We start from the raw sequence: 16,843 nt of genomic DNA on the forward strand, positions 1-16,843 counted from the left end.
ATGGGCCTGTTGAAAAATACATAAACCTCTAACAATTACACCTCTGTTTATGTTAGTTTTGGTTGTACTGCCAGTGTTTCTTGATCATAATTAAATGGTTGATTATAAGCACTGGGCGTTTGTATTTGTGGTTTGTTTGTAATGTTCAATTTTTCATTTTACCTACGTGGTGTGGTGGTAATTGTCTTTGGTCCACCACTTGAAGGAATCTAAAGAAAACACTGTAGTGTTGGCTATCTCAATGTGTGAGTATGCCAGTTCACCGTAGTTGCGTATGGCACTAAATAAATTTTTAGGAGGGGGGGGGGGCTCACACAAAGAGCAGCCTAGGGGCCCCTGACCACCTTAATCCTCCCCTGGACGTCACACCATAAAGTTGACTTACCCGTGGTTTTCACCAACCTCAACGATTTTGTCCTCTCCCTGAAAGAAGGCGATGAAGTGCACCAAAGACACAGCCATGTTTAGCGGGATCCGTGAGCTAGTGTCCGTGTGCGAGTGTGGTGACGTTTCAAACGCGTCGAAAGCAGCGAGAGTTGTAGTCCACAAAGTGCTCTCACACAAAGTCTAACCGTATTAAACGTCTACCCGCTAAACTCTAGCATTCTTTACACGAAAAGTTATATAAAAAATTCACAGACAACATATGTTCAATTCATGGCAAAATTCAAACGGGATCAGAAAATAATTATTTTCTCCCATTCACTTGCATTGACGGTTTTTCAACTTTGAGGTCCAGCGGGGTTAGCGGAAGGGGCGGGACTTACCAGCTCTATAGAGAATTATACTTTGAGAGCAACTCCAGTCTGTGTGATCATTTTTGAATATCGTTCAATACAAGAGCTTGATTGGAGGACGTCGGTTGTCCATCACACAACTGTGATTCTATTGGCTCTGACGGATCCAGACAACACCCGATTGCGCATGCGCGAAGTGGGTCTGTGTCGTCATCGTCAGGCAGATTCTGACCTGGACCATTTCGGAATGAATTTGGGAGTAACAGCTCAAACGGTAAGCAAAGTTTTTGAAGTCACATTTTATAACTAGAAAATTCCTAAATAAATGTTGTGTGTGCCTGACTCTGGCCCATATATTAATACGTATTGTGTTAATTAATATTGTGTGTATGGGCAAAGACTAGTTTAACCGCCAACCGCCGTTCTCTCTGTGTGTGTGTGTGTGTGTGTGTGTGCGTACTAGTTTAACCGCGAACCACCGTTGTGTGCTAGGGAGTGTGTGTGCTAGTGTTAGGGATGTCTGTTGGTTGAACGTGGCACATTGACACACTTTCCATCCACAAACTTTAAAAATAAGGTTGAGATTTCACATTCGTCTTCCTTCTCTTTTCCAGAGATTTGGAAGAACACGACTTGAAAGTCTCCTTCAACGGTGATGTCCCCATACCTAACCAAACCCAACCATCTATTTGAACCTGAAAGTGATTTAACCCTTAAAACAAAAACAAAAATTATTTACATTTTTGTAAAATTTAAATACAAGTTGATGTGGAAGATATTATTTAAAAAATGATGAGCACAGCCCTCATTTGATTGAATGTTTTTATGACTTATTTTCAAATTGAATGATTTTCTTTATAAAAAATTTAGGCTTAAAAATATTTAGTATTTATATTTTACACTCCCAGATGTATCACAAAAAATGGAGATGACAAAATGCACAATTACGCGCATTGGTGGAGTCTAGTGTCTCAGATGAGAATCCAGAACTCAGCAGTTCAATATGACACTTTGCTGATTCTTCAAACTAACCTGATTTTTCACATGAGCACATGTAACACATGAAAGTTTTTTTTTTTAATTATTATTATTACAAGCAAAAAAAAAATAAATTGCTCCACTCAATCGCTTGGAGGACAAGATTGAGGGAGCAGAACTGGTAAGTTTTAAATAATTAATCTTGTAAAGTGCTGGCAAAGTTTCGTTATGACAATTGGCTTGTTCACTTTGGTGACCACTACAAACTCCTCGTCCTCATCATGTGCCTGCTTTGTGGAGGTCTGGACTCTACTGACCACTTTTCTGGTTATATTTTTAATTTCTTGTTTCTTGTTCTTTTCAGAGTAAACATCTGAAGACGTTGGGAGGCGTTGATGCTGCAGACCATGTGAAGAAGTCAATGGCTGCGTAAGTAACTGTATGTTTCTTTTTTGCATTAGTTTACAGTGATGTTCCTTGTCATATACTGTCATGCTTGATTGCTAATCTCAACTTGATTGCAATATAATATTCTAATATAAATCTGTTTTACCATGGCAGAACTATGACAAATAAAATGATGGCCATAATGAGCCTCAGAGGAAGAAGTGGGAAGGTTGCCTTCATGAAGACCCGTCTCTACAAGATTCACGAGTTCACACTTACATATAATTTGAAGGGGTAAGGTTTAATGCGTATTTGGCGTGCTGTCCGGAGGGAGGGCTCCGAGCTCGGAGTTTGGCCCGAACCCAGAGCACTCCCCCCGTATGTAAGTGTTTAGGACTAGAAGTGTGGAGAAGGGGTGGTGGAGGGATGCTGCAAAACTTTCAATGGAATGAGGTGAGACTGCTGAGTATATGAAAGCGCTATATAAATGCCTCATTCATTCATTCATTCATTCATTCATATATACACCTCTTACCATTGATTGCTGAGTGCTCTCCACTTGTGTTAATTATCTGAACGTGCTTCTCCCGAACCTTGTTAATAAAACATCATGTCACGAGTTCACACTTACATATAATTTGAAGGGGTAAGGTTTAACCCTCTGGGGTCTGAGAGGTTTTTGGGGTCCTTGAGATGTTCTGACATGCCCTGACATTTGTGCTTTTTTCAGTTGCTTATAAACATATTAATGGCAAAGGTGTAAATTCACTCTATTTAGCACAAACAGGGCTACCATAATATGTGAACAACTTGCATGTACATGTTTGTATTTTTGAGAGAATAATGTTTATGCATGGTTTTTTAAAAAACAAAAAACTAAAGTTTCTGAAATAAGGCCATAAAACACATTCTAAATATATGTAAATAAGACTTTTGACTAATGGATGTCATTGCCTACTGTTTTTTCTTCAAAATTATGTGAAAATCATCCTGCCTAATCATTCACATAACACAATACATTGATTTAAATCTTGTAAAACACTTTTTGTTTGGAAAGGCCATATGCGGGTGGGCGTGATTCACACCTGCAGAGTCAATGGGGCCCGCATAATGAGGCTGCATACGTAATGAGCCTTTCATTCAGGTGTGTGACTGAGCCACAAGAATGCAAGGACAATATATAACTGGTTTGTTGTTGTTTTTTCCACAAATTTTGCTTGCAAATTGTACAATATCCAAGGTAAACATTTCTAGTAATTGTGCAGTTAACTTTTCTCATACTGTCAGATTTGGAATATATTCTCTTCCCAAATGTGTCACTAATAAAGCATAATAAAATTATTTAAAGAGAAGGCTTATAATGACCTTTTAAGATTTTGTTTACATCTATCCTTATATATATATATATATATATATATATATATATATATATATATATATATATATAATAATACATTGTATTTATAGGCGCCTTACATGACACTCAAGGACACCTTACAAACACAAGAAAACAATCAACAGTAATCAAATACTCATTATTACAACCATGGATACCAGTATTACGATATAAAAATAATCACATAAAAGCCTGCCGGAAAAGATAGGTCTTAAGGCGAGATTTAAAAACATGAAGACTTTCACTGTTTCGCACATCCTGTGGCAGCTGGTTCCATAAATAAGGAGCTGCATGACTGAAAGCTCGGGACCCCATAGAAGTAGTGCGAGTTCTAGGGAGAACAAGTGTAAGTGAAGAAGACGATCTTAAAGTTCGAGATGGAGTATAAATATGAAGAAGGTCTAATAAGTATGACGGGGCAAGGTTATTGAGTGCTTTGTAAGTAAGAAGAAGAATTTTAAAATTAGTACGATATTTTACCGGGAGCCAGTGCAAGTGTTGTAATACGGGAGTAATGTGCTCAGCTAGGGGAGTTCTGCTGATGATTCGTGCAGCCGAGTTCTGTACTAGTTGGAGTTTGTTGAATACCTTTGAAGGCAATCCATAAAAAAGACTATTACAAAAATCGATACGGGACGTAACTAGAGCATGGACTAGAATTGCCGTGCTCTTCACTGAGAGTGCCGGACGAAGCCGATTGATATTGCGTATATGAAAATAAGCAGAGCGAATGACACTGTTTATATGTGCTTCAAATGAGAGTGTACTGTCCAAAATTACCCCCAGACTTTTAACTTGTTTAGATAAAGAGACTGGTAAATTGTCAATTATCACAGATGAACATGTAGATTTCGACAAATTGTTTTTTAAGCCAACTAGAAGAATTTCTGTTTTACTGGTGTTAAGTTTAAGAAAATTTGAAGTAAACCATTCTTTAATCTCTGCCAAGCAATCTGAGAGGACAGATGGAGGAAGATTAGCAGAAGGTTTAGAGGACAGATAAAGTTGGGTGTCGTCAGCATATAGGTGGAATTGAATGCCAAACTTCCTAAAAATATTACCAAGAGGTAAGAGATAAATGATAAATAAGAGAGGACCCAGTACTGAGCCCTGCGGGACACCTGTATTAGCATATGAGGTCTTTGAACAGAACTGCTTCAACTGTACAAATTGAGTACGGCCCGTAAAGTATGATTGAAACCAAGTCAAAGGGGTACCGATAATTCCAATAGACTCCAATCTGTGCAACATAATGCTGTGTGATATAGTATCAAATGCTGCACTTAGATCAAGCAGAATTAGTATAGATAAAAGTCCAGAGTCAGCAGCTAACAATAAGTCATTGGAGATCTTAACTAGTGCAGTCTCAACACTATGGTAAGGACGAAACCCAGATTGAAATTGCTCGTAGAGACCATTATGAGACAGATTATTCTGGACTTGAGCTGCAACACACCTTTCCAAAATTTTAGAAAGGAAAGGAAGAGTTGAGATGGGACGAAAATGATCAAAGTTACTTGAATCAGCCCCCGGTTTTTTAAGTAAAGGAATTATAACAGCAGTTTTCAATTGAGATGGGACAGTTCCAGAAGTAAGTGAAGAGTGTATGATTTCCGTAATTAAAGAAGAAAGAGAAGACAAGCAGGCTTTAACCAAGTACGTTGGAATAGGGTCCAGCTGACATGTGGTAGATTTACTCTTATTAATAGTAGGGGTGCACGATTCTGAAAATGTCACGATTCGATTCGATACCGATTTTTAGGCTCAAGATTCGATTCAAAAACGATTCTCGATTCAAATAAACGATTCACAGTATGTAAATGTTAGGGGTGGGAATCTTTAGTCACCTCACGATCCGATTCCAGAACGATTCTTTATCTACTCCTCCCCCCTCCCCTCCCTATTAATTAATTAGTTTACATAGGTAATTAAGTATTTTCTTTAAAAAATTACAAATTAAAAAAAATAATTAAAACAGTTGTATGTTAAGAATTTTAAACTAATATAACTTCAAAACATACAAGTAAGTAGCAAATAATAAAGTGGAGCATAGAAACTTCACAAACAAACAAATAGTGCTTTCAGTAGCCTATAGATTATCTGAACGTTTTCCATTCAAACGAGTGATCTTTACTGTTGTTTTTTACTATGACATCATAGACTGCGGGAGATCTATTAAGCTGAATCCACGCACTGATCTCTTTTGAAATATAAGAAGTAAAGTGGTTTGTCCTGTCCGTTTAATCCTTTAAGACATAACTGGCTGTGTTTACGTTAATTTTGCACGCAGTCGCGCAGCCGCAAGCGCGAGCATTCTACACAAACAAAGCGCGCGTCAGCATTTAAAATTGAAAGCAGCCTTCTGTTAGTGAGGTTCATATTTTAAATATACAAGTCCACTGCATTCCTAGCCACATAAATGATGACTTCGTAGAGCATTTGTAAGGAAAATAGCCTACCGAAAGGCGAGACAGCACACTTCAAGTGTAACGTAACATCAAACAAAGCGCGCGTCTCTCACAGCGCATCCTGTGCAATGAAGCCTGTGTGAATGTCCTTGTAATTCGCTTCTACCTTTCCGAATTTCTGAAAGATTATTTTACGGATAGTTTGATTGGTGTATGTATGTGTGTGAGGAATTGGAAAAAAGCATATTAGGGGTGTTTCTAAAGCAAACTCAGCGTCATCGCATATCTGGTTAAAAACTAAGCTCAGAATCGATCCAGAATCGTTGGAGAGAGAATCGCGATTCATTGATGAATCGATTTTTTCTCCCACCCCTAATTAATAGTAGTGATTACTTCCTCGATAGTTGGAAGATCAAAAGAGGAAAGCATAGAATTAAGAGGTTGATCAGAGCAAGGGTTAAATTGACAGCTATCAAGCTTTGTCACTGATATTTGTTGATGAATGTTTTCAATTTTCGTTATGAAAAAAGACAAAACTTTCACAAAGATCAGCAGAGTAAAGATGTGAAGGAAAAGAATCAGGTGGTTTTAAAATATTATTTACCACAGAAAAAAGTGTTCTTGTGTTCCCTTCACCAGAACTAATCACACTGGCAAAGTAATCAGTTTTAGCTGAAGTTACGGCAACCTTATAATTTTTCATATGCTCAGAATACAGTTCTTTATGCACCACAAGTCCAGTCTTGACATATAATCGCTCCAGGCGTCGACCTTTAACCTTTAACATGCGTAGTTCAGGGGTAAACCAAGGAGCAGAGTTGACAAATGAAACCGACCTGGTTTTTAATGGAGCACAGTCATCTAAAATCTTTTGCAATCCAGTATTGTAATGCTGAACCAGGTCGTCCGGGGTGGAATAGTGAACATTGCTACAAAGGTTGGAAAATCCTTCAGCAAAAACCGCAACATCAATGTTTTTTATGTTCCGGAATGAAATAGAACGACGTAGATTATGCTTAAAAACAGGTAACTGAACATTAAATGACACCAACATATGATCTGATAAGGACAGATCAGAAGTAGTACAATTATGGGGAGTTAAACCTGAACAACACACAAGATCCAGGGTATGACCTTTTACATGTGTAGGTGAATTAATAAATTGTTGTAAGCCAAAGCCATCAAGACATGATAAAAAATCCCTTGTAGATACACTACCAGTATTATCAATATGAATATTAAAATCCCCGAGCAGAATCACATTAGGAGACAATGAAGAAAGAAAGGTTAAAAACGCAGAGAGTTCATGTAAAAAAGCAGAGTTGGTCTTAGGAGGGCGATAAACAGTAGCGAGTATAGTAGGAATTGATCCAGTAATTTGCAATGTAATAGATTCAAATGAGGTGTATTCTGGCATAGATATTTCTGAGACTTTCCATTTATCATTATGTAATATTGCTAAGCCCCCACCACGGCCCGATGTACGGGGTTTGCAGATGTAAACATAGCCCGGGGGAGTAGAATGGTTGAGATGACAGAAGTCATTACTTTGTTGCCACGTCTCAGTCAGACAGAGAAAGTCAAACTTACGATCCGATAGCAAATCATACACAACAGGACCTTTGTTTGACAGCGATCGAATATTCCATAATCCAAAAGTAAGATCATTCTTACCGGCTTTAGTGTCAGCAGATCTGGGTAGCTTTGCTAACACATTGTGGTCCGTTGCCCGAGGATATTTCTTTGAGGGACGAGGTTTAGAAGACCAGAGAGATGGTATCACTCTTGAAGTATCAGATATGTAGCCTCGTCGGGACCCCCGATGTATGTATTTGCGTCGTGGTTGATATGCAATGTCCCGATGAAAATGTAGAGCAGGATGTGGCTCGCAGAGGTGAAAGCGCAGTTGAAACAGTTCATCAGCCGTGTATTGATGAATTAAAATCACAGGGCGGAAGCCAGAACAAATGATAAACCAGACGAATGCGATCCAGGAAAGCAATTTAGTGAGCTTCATATTCCCACTCTGCGACTCTGTCTGTGCGACAAAGCGAGCCAACAGTCAAACAGCTCCATATATTTTTTTTTTTTAAGGTTATACAATTACAACAACATTTAAAATTGTAACAGTATTTCCAGTGTAATCTTTCTTTGTATTCGCGATTCATATTAAAACAGTATTTTTGCCAGCTGTAGTAGCTCCACAACAGCGCCCATCTGTGCGTTAATTCATTCCGATTAGAACAAAGCAAACTGACCTATAGCGGGATCCGTTTGCTCCTCGAAATGATACTTCCAGAACTTCTGAGGTACATTTTTGCAGGATTATTTTCAAGATAGTATTATTCCTCACAGCATCGTAAAGTACATACGTCTGAAAGTGAACTCGCGGTGTGTGTTATCCAGCTGATGTGGGCGTTTCACAGGTTTGTATGGATCGGCTTACATTTGCGTTTGAATAGCGCGCGCTCTCCGTGGGCGGAGCACATTATAACGTAATTAGCTGAGATGAGAACGACTGACATCTCTCTCTTTGCATACATATTACATAAACTGTGAATATTTGTTTTTTATAAAAATTACTTCATTTTAAAGTAGAGAATTCAAGCTTCATGTCTGTATGCCTTTATGCCTGTTTGACTGAGTATTCGCTGAGTTATGGTTCATTTTCGGACGCGTTTCAGAATGGACTACACTGAAAGAGAGGAGGCAGAACTCGCTTCGTTTTTATTTTTCTTTATTTGGCAAAAAGCACAACACTTTGTTTTTATTGTGAGTATACACAAAAATAATACACATTTAACAGAATATATTGATGTATGAAACTCCAATGAAAAATCAAAGTCAACAGAGTATTCATGAGTTTCTTTTACACTGCTAAAAAAAGCGAGCTGGTATCGCCGGCGATACCGCCGACCTCAGGGGGTTAATGCGTATTTGGCGTGCTGTCCGGAGGGAGGGCTCCGAGCTCGGAGTTTGGCCCGAACCCAGAGCACTCCCCCCAAAAGGCTAAAGAGCAGAGGACAGCTGCCGGACTAAAGACCCCCCAAATGAGTGCCGAGTTTGGCGGGCTGGCATCTCGAGAAGGGGCCTGGATGCTTGACCGGGTAGGCCCGTAATGGTGGCTCACTGCCTGGACTGACGGCCCCTGTTGGTCTGTGAACGGGGAGCGGTTGTAGTTTGACAATGACCGATCGGGAGGATTCGCGCTTTTCCGCTAAGCCCAAATGCTCGCTGGACAGAGAGAGGAAATGGAAAAGAGGAAAATTAGTGCTTGCCCAGGAGATTTTCTCACACTGCATCCGCTGTGAGACCAAAAGCTCGCTGGATGAAAGAGAAAACGTAAGTGCTCTACTGGGAAAGTTCTCACTCCGTCCGCTGTGAGACCAATGCTCGCTGGACGGAAAGAGGAAACAGGAAAATGAGTGCTTGCCCAGGAGATTTTCTCACACTGCATCCGCTGAGAGACCAAATGCTCGCTGGATGAAAGAGAAAATGTAAGTGCTCTACTGGGAAAGTTCTCACTCCGTCCGCTGTGAGACCAATGCTCGCTGGACAGAAAGAGGAGACAGGAAAGAAGAGAAAGAGGAGATTGAGTGCTCTTTAATAGAGAAGTACTAAAGAAGAGACATCACTGCTGCGGCAGTAGAAAAAATTAGCTGGAGAAACAGAGCTCCTGTGGGAGCATAGGAGACATCACTGCTGTGACCGTGGAGAATTTAGCCAGAGTAAAAGAGCTCCAGTGGGAGCATAGGAGACATCACTGCTGTGGCAGTGGAGACATTAGCCAGAGTAAAAGAGTTCCAGTGGGAGCAGAGGAGACATCACTGCTGTGGCAGTGGAGATATTAGCCAGAGTAAAAGAGTTCCAGTGGGAGCAGAGGAGACATCACTGCTGTGGCAGTGGAGAAATTAGCCAGAGTAAAAGAGCTCCAGTGGGAGCATAGGAGACATCACTGCTGTGGCAGTGGAGACATTAGTCAGAGTAAAAGAGCTCCAGTGGGAGCAGAGGAAACATCACTGCTGTGGCAGTGGAGAAATTAGCCAGAGTAAAAGCGCTCCAGTGGGAGCATAGGAGACATCACTGCTGTGGCAGTGGAGATATTAGCCAGAGTAAAAGAGCTCCAGTGGGAGCAGAGGAAACATCACTGCTGTGGCAGTGGAGAAATTAGCCAGAGTAAAAGCGCTCCAGTGGGAGCATAGGAGACATCACTGCTGTGGCAGTGGAGAAATTAGCCAGAGTAAAAGAGCTCCAGTGGGAGCATAGGAGAAATCACTGCTGTGGCAGTGGAGACATTAGCCAGAGTAAAAGAGTTCCTGTGGAAGCAGAGGAGACATCACTGCTGTGAGAGTGGAGACATTAGCCAGAGTAAAAGAGCTCCAGTGGGAGCATAGGAGACATCACTGCTGTGGCAGTGGAGACATTAGCCAGAGTAAAAGAGCTCCAGTGGGAGCATAGGAGACATCACTGCTGTGGCAGTGGAGATATTAGCCAGAGTAAAAGAGCTCCAGTGGGAGCAGAGGAGACATCACTGCTGTGGCAGTGGAGACATTAGCCAGAGTAAAAGAGCTCCAGTGGGAGCAGAGGAGACATCACTGCTGTGGCAGTGGAGACATTAGTCAGAGTAAAAGAGCTCCAGTGGGAGCAGAGGAAACATCACTGCTGTGGCAGTGGAGGCATTAGCCAGAGTAAAAGAGCTCCAGTGGGAGCATAGGAGACATCACTGCTGTGGCAGTGGAGACATTAGCCAGAGTAAAAGAGCTCCTGTGGAAGCAGAGGAGACATCACTGCTGTGGCAGTGGAGACATTAGCCAGAGTAAAAGAGTTCCAGTGGGAGCAGAGGAGACATCACTGCTGTGGCAGTGGAGAAATTAGCCAGAGTAAAAGAGCTCCAGTGGGAGCAGAGGAAACATCACTGCTGTGGCAGTGGAGGCATTAGCCAGAGTAAAAGAGCTCCAGTGGGAGCATAGGAGACATCACTGCTGTGGCAGTGGAGATATTAGCCAGAGTAAAAGAGCTCCAGTGGGAGCATAGGAGACATCACTGCTGTGGCAGTGGAGACATTAGCCAGAGTAAAAGAGCTCCAGTGGGAGCAGAGGAGACATCACTGCTGCGGCAGTGGAGACATTAGCCAGAGTAAAAGAGCTCCAATGGGAGCATAGGAGACATCACTGCTGTGGCAGTGGAGATATTAGCCAGAGTAAAAGAGCTCCAGTGGGAGCATAGGAGACATCACTGCTGTGGCAGTGGAGATATTAGCCAGAGTAAAAGAGCTCCAGTGGGAGCATAGGAGACATCACTGCTGTGGCAGTGGAGAAGATTAGCCAGAGAAACAGAGCTCTAGTGGGAGAATAGGAGAAATCACTGCTGTGGCAGTGGAGAAATTAGCCAGAGTAAAAGAGCTCCAGTGGGAGCATAGGAGAAATCACTGCTGTGGCAGTGGAGGCATTAGCCAGAGTAAAAGAGCTCCTGTGGAAGCAGAGGAGACATCACTTCTGTGGCAGTGGAGATATTAGCCAGAGTAAAAGCGCTCCAGTGGGAGCATAGGAGACATCACTGCTGCGGCAGTGGAGAAGATTAGCCAGAGAAACAGAGCTCTAGTGGGAGAATAGGAGAAATCACTGCTGTGGCAGTGGAGACATTAGCCAGAGTAAAAGAGCTCCAGTGGGAGCAGAGGAGACATCACTTCTGTGGCAGTGGAGGCATTAGCCAGAGTAAAAGCGCTCCAGTGGGAGCATAGGAGACATCACTTCTGTGGCAGTGGAGATATTAGCCAGAGTAAAAGCGCTCCAGTGGGAGCATAGGAGACATCACTGCTGTGGCAGTGGAGAAGATTAGCCAGAGTAAAAGAGCTCCAGTGGGAGCATAGGAGACATCACTGCTGTGGCAGTGGAGGCATTAGCCAGAGTAAAAGAGCTCCAGTGGGAGCATAGGAGAAATCACTGCTTTGGAAGTGGAGAAATTAGCCAGAGTAAAAGAACTCCAGTGGGAGCATAGGAGAAATCACTGCTGTGGCAGTGGAGGCATTAGCCAGAGTAAAAGAGCTCCAGTGGGAGCAGAGGAGACATCACTGCTGGGGCAGTGGAGAAATTAGCCAGAGTAAAAGAGCTCCAGTGGGAGCAGAGGAGACATCACTGCTGTGGAAGTGGAGAATTTAGCCAGAGTAAAAGAGCTCCAGTGGGAGCATAGGAGACATCACTGCTGTGACAGTGGAGGCATTAGCCAGAGAAACAGAGCTCCAGTGGGAGCAGAGGAGACATCACTGCTTTGGCAGTGGAGAAGATTAGCCAGAGAAACAGAGCTCTAGTGAGAGCGGAGGAGACATTACTGTTGCTTCATTACCAGAGAATTTGAGCTCCTCCAGGACCAGAGGAGACATCACTGCTGCAGCAGTGGATAAACTTACCTGGAGAAACTGAGCTCCTGCGGTGTGTGGCTGAACAAAGGGAGGAGGAGAGTGGGGCTTAGCGGGCAGACGCTCGTCTTCTTGTGCTTTAGATCAAAGACGCGAGAAAGAGGAGGCGAGATGAAATCCTTGCAGGATTATGCACATTGAAATTTAAGTGACCAAGCAAAGATAACAGTTTGCGTTTAGAACAATTTTGATTGTCTGAAGTTTATTTAGTTTAGTACAAAAGAGACGGTTTATGGTAAAAGACGAAGCTTGCATAAATGTAGGCATCTTGTATTTATTTAACTGTGTTTCAATTAAGGATTACTAAACTCTTGGCATGAAACACATTGCTTGTATAGCCTACACTTTTTTTTTTTTTAAATAGATTTACGAGATTTTGCAGATAAATTGCAGGACAGTGTTAACGGTTCTTAATGATTCTGTGACCAATCTGCACATAACGTGCGACCTACTGTATGACAGTAAATCATTTGTACAGAAACAATTTAAAACGTGCATTCCCCCGATCAAATTTGTATACAGATGGCATGACTGGCTCGTGACTCAAACAACTGAAGCAATGCCAAGCTCAACCAAGACAGACACGAGAAGGGCCGAGCTGAGCACTCACTGAGTTGACCCGGCAAACGTTGAGTATGGACTGGCCGGGACTGAATCTGCGGCACGGCACGGCGCGGCTTACTTTAGGGCCTGCTGTGGCGGCCTGATGAAGGAGGAAGACCCTTTCCCTCGCGTGAAGAGGGCGGTATTGCCTTACTAACCATTTCTCTATGGCGGGAATTATTGTATGGACCGGTGTAGAGAATTACACGGAAGGAGATCGCGGATGTTTCGCCCGCGGTTATGATCCCGTTTGTTAAGGCTGACGCCCGCGATGTTGGTCAGAGGATTGCGGCAGAGGTTCTTCAAAGACAAGAGATTATTCATCGGACGGGAATTGCTCGATTCGGACCTGTTAGGACGATACTGTCTGGCTACATGCTGCAAAACTTTCAATGGAATGAGGTGAGACTGCTGAGTATATATACCTCTCACCATTGATTGCTGAGTGCTCTCCACTTGTGTTAATTATCTGAACGTGCTCCTCCCGAACCTTGTTAATAAAACATCATTAATCTGTGATGAGTTTGCTTTAACATAGTAGTTTTGTAACAGTGTTTTTTAAATAATTGAATATAGTAAGCAGAATAATAATTCATGAGAAATAAAGAAATCATTCTAGTTGGAGGACTCTACAGAGCATGCTCTAATATTATATATAATACTCTATTCTGGGCTCTAGACTAACTTCTCTACCGGCAGCACTGGTTACTACCAACTGCCTTTTGTTGCTCGCCCAAGCACATGATTATCAATGACCTTGCACATTAATAAATACTAATATACTTGAAACATGGGCAATTCCACAAAAGTTGATATTTGCAAAATATTTTAATTTGACAGGTTAACGTTTGCTAATACTGATCTGTCCCCCCCCCCCCCCTCATCAGATGCTGTCTTGAGCTCATTTGATACAACTACAACAAAAGTAGACGAATACATGGCCAAATACTTGAAATATGCACCAGAGAGGATAGGTGGAGGTGGCAGAAAGAAGTAACAAGAAGGGAAGATTTAACCAGCCGTGTTCAATGTTTGGGCCGTTTTTCTAAAGGTTAAAGTTTGACACATTTGTAAAATGATGTTGTGTGAAATGTTGGCACACTTGCAGCCATGCAATAAAGCATGTTTCTTACGTCAGTGAAATGTCTTTATTGATCTTCTTCCTGGTCTTGCTTTGACCAATAGGCTTCTTCCTAGCTGACTGTGCGTGTCTGCAAACTTAGTGTTTATGTATCCATTTCAAGGTGTTTGGTGTTATTGTTGAACACATCAATACTTTAGTGAAAACAGTTTAACAAAATAAACTATGTTGAAAAGCAGGACTTTATAGTGACGTTGAAATTTCAACATTGATTGGATTTGCAAAATCTAAACCAAAATCAATATTGATTCAATGTTGGCGAATTCACCTATGTAGAGAAACGTGACGTTGGAATGACGTTGCTATTTCAACGTTGATTAGATTGACGTTGGAATGACGTTGCTATTTCAACGTTGATTAGATTTGCAAAATCTAAACAAAATCCAACTGTTATCCAACACTGACACCTGACGTTGATTCAACGCTGACTCTACGTTAAAATGCCAGCTGGGGACCTAGAGGAAAGGGTGAATGGGGCATATAAAGGGTGCTTCTCAATATCCATCCTCGTCTCCTCTCTCCTCCGTCCTCCATCCTATGACCCGGAAACCGATCGAGCTCAGCCATCTTGAAGGACATCTCAATTCTCTATTTGCACCGCGAGGAGTCGAGGATCGAGGAGTGAGGAGGCTTCCTGAGGAGTCATGAGCGAGGATACACAGGTGCATCCTATGCGGAAAAGTTTTATCGACTAAAACGTGACGCACGTATAAATTCTCCTCCCCCTTCACATCGATCACAATAATTTTGATTTATACTTTACTTTTGCAGTTTATATAAACCACACACCTAACATATTTCAACAGGGTATCTTTCTTTATTATTCTTTATTATGAATTTCTTAAATAAACAAATTTCAACAACATGAGGGCAGATCCTCTGAGCGCTGCTGATGACGCGGTCAAGTGACGCTTGAGTGATCAAGGATTCCAAAGTATAAAAAAAGCTTTCATTCGATTCCTCCGTCCTCGCGTCTTTTCCTTGCAGCCTTCCCTCGCATCCTACAGGGGGCGGAGCTGAGACGCGAGGAAAGGAAGCGAGGAGAGGAAACGAGGATGCACAAATAAGAATTGAGAAGCACCCAAAGGGTGTGCTGATGAGGGAGTGCAGATGTAGCTGGTCAATTTAGGCATTTGAGTTTTTTGTTTTATTTAATTTTTTTAGGTGTAATAAGAAATGTAGTATATACTGTTAACTTCAGCAAAACTTGTTTTCAATGTACTGTTTGCAATGGTTCCGATCGAGAGTTCCTATCAATTGTTGTATGTGGGGCTTTAATTAGTGGGACACCTACGGAAACCATATCGCTTCTCCTATAAGCGTTCGCGCTCAGACGCATGGTGTATGCAGACGGGGAAGCGGAGGTAGTTTTTCTCTCTTCTATTTGTCTTGTATTGACTGATTTTCGGTAATGAAATCACTTTATTTATGATGTCAAAACACTGTTAAGAGGTTATGTTAGTGTTGTCACGGTACCAAAATTTCAGTATTCGGTACCGATACCAGTGAAAATCCACGGTTCTCGGTACCAATTTCGGTACCAAAGCTTAATTTAGATTAAATTTACATAATTATATTAAAGTGTATATCACAGTTACAAAGATGGAAACTGTAGTATTAAAAACACTTTACAATAAGATTCCATTTGTTAGATAACATTAGATAAAATGACCTAACAAAAAAACAATAGTTATATACTTTTGCAATTATTCTCCTTTAGGGGTTAATGTAAAAATAAATTTTTAAAATCAAAAGTTAACATTAATTCTGTTAACATTATTTAATGCACAATGAATGAAGTGAACAAACATGACCAATCAAGTGTTTGTATTAAATAACATTCACAAACATTAATTAATGTTGTAAAAATATATTGTTCACTCAATGTGTTATGTTAGATAATGCATGAAGTTATCCAGCCAAGAATAAGACTAGAACTGCTTTTCTGACGGACTGATATTAATGACGGCTTTTTATTTCTCATCTCCATAAATATATCTAGTAGTAAAGCTAATGCAAGGGCTAGAAAGTACTCCCGTGGCGTCTGTCGTTGCTATGCATCCATGAACGCTCATGGATCAAACGAGCGCGCCGTTTCTATTATGAGCGCGCTTGCCGCGTGCCATTTGAAATAACGTATCTGCACGCCATGGGCGTCAGTTTGGTTTGAAATGTGCTGGGGACAGAGACGCATTCGGAAGTGCTTTTTCAGAAGTGCTGGGTACAATGACGCATTCATTTTTTTCTCTCTCTCTTTCGCGCAGGTTATGTTTTGAAAGACGATGTTCTGTAGCTCAGGCATGGGCACGGCCCCACTTTTCAACAGGCTCACCCAAAACAAAAAAAAAACAAAAAAACATTTTAAAACGCTGGTTATATTTTGATGTTTTTGCGCAAGTTCAGCAGACAGCTATAGCCGCGTTTCCATTACAGATTTGCGCAAATATTTTGCGCTATTATCTAAATAGGCCTATCGATAAAAACTATTGCGAAATGACGGCGTTTCCATTAACCGATGTTATGCGACTAAAACGTCTTTTTTTTCTCGCGATAAGTCATTCCAAAAATCACGGCAACGGACGTTATAATATCACAGCCACCGCATTAGACATTATTATTATTATTAATGGAAGGAGATGTGGCGTGTTATCCAAGCATTAATGGCAGGGAAAGACCCCCGAACGACACATATAAGGAGTTTCTGGGTATGTCGCCCTCATTTCTGCTCCAATTGTGGCATTTCTTTGAGATTTAGTATCCAGTATTCCTATAGGCTAA

The sequence above is a fragment of the Scardinius erythrophthalmus genome (genome assembly GCF_964197995.2).
Source record: "Scardinius erythrophthalmus genome assembly, chromosome: 6".
In the NCBI taxonomy this organism is placed as follows: domain Eukaryota; kingdom Metazoa; phylum Chordata; class Actinopteri; order Cypriniformes; family Leuciscidae; genus Scardinius; species Scardinius erythrophthalmus.